The sequence below is a fragment of the Colletes latitarsis genome, chromosome 4, assembly GCF_051014445.1.
Source record: "Colletes latitarsis isolate SP2378_abdomen chromosome 4, iyColLati1, whole genome shotgun sequence".
In the NCBI taxonomy this organism is placed as follows: Eukaryota; Metazoa; Arthropoda; class Insecta; order Hymenoptera; family Colletidae; genus Colletes; species Colletes latitarsis.
In genome coordinates this window covers 256,315-257,500 of record NC_135137.1, presented here as the reverse complement: position 1 = coordinate 257,500, position 1,186 = coordinate 256,315, and positions in this window count along the sequence as shown.

Here is a 1,186-nt window from a genome sequence, read left to right as displayed (position 1 = left end):
GCGCCGCCGTCCGAACGACCGCACCCGAGTCCTGCCGACGGGGCCCGATCGCCGAGGAGGAGTGGGGGCGAGCCCCGGGCGCGGCTTTCCGAACGACCGCACACGAGCGGATCCGACGGGATCCGAGCAAGGAGGAGGAGTGGGGGACGGTCCCCGCTTCAGTATGGCGCCGACCGCGCCGGCGAAAGTTATATTGCAGCGAATGGACGGGAAAAAGAAGAAGGCGGCATCAACACCAGCACCAGCACCAGCACCAACAGCGACAGCAACAGCAACAACAACAGCAACAACAGCAGCAACACCAATGAGGACCACGGGGACAGGACAGCCTCCTGCGGTAAAGAGGAAGGCCAGCGTTACGCCGGTCAAAGACACCGGCAGCGAGGGCAACAAGAAGAGGGCAACGGAACCCGCCCCGGAGGATACGAAAACCGTGGCCGATATGAAGGCCAAGGCCAGCGCTATCGAGGATCGGATGATGCAGTTCTGCATGGATCCGCTCAAGAAAATAAACAAGGACCAGGCAGTCACCATTATGCGTCTCTTCAAAGAGATGCGCGGGGTTGTCCAGGACCTTGTAGAAGAGAACAGCTTCCTGGAAGGGCGGCTGCAACAGGCGAAAACGCAGAGGAAATCGTCGGAGGCGGTGCTTACCGGGGCGGTTGAAAAATCGCTCCAAGCATCAAAGTGCCTAGAGCGGGCGGTGAAGAAGGTGGAAGCACCCAAAGCTCTCTCCTACGCGGAGAAGCTTAAGATGGGAGCGACACCATCGCCGAGAACAGTCCCGCCAGCGCTTGGACCGCCAAGGAACGTGGCGATGATCTTCCCCGATCAGAAGGACGGGGAAATCCGGACCAGCGAAGAAGCCAGGGAGGCGGTCTTCACTCTTGTCAACCCCAAGAAGAGGGGGCTACAAGTGAAGGCCGTAAGGAAGATCCGCGGCAATGGAATTGCCGTGGAAACCGCCACCGCAGAAGGGCTAAGAGCACTCACGGAGAGTGCGAAATTGAAGCAGGCCGGACTCACGGTCAAAACGCCGGTCACAAGGAAGCCGAAGATGACCATCTTCGACGTCCCGCGGGTTATGACCGAGAAGGAGATCGCAGCGTGCCTCAGGAAGCAGAACCCGAAAGTGTTCGGTGAAGAGGAGGAGAAGGAGGTGACCTTCTGCTTCCGGACAGGAAGG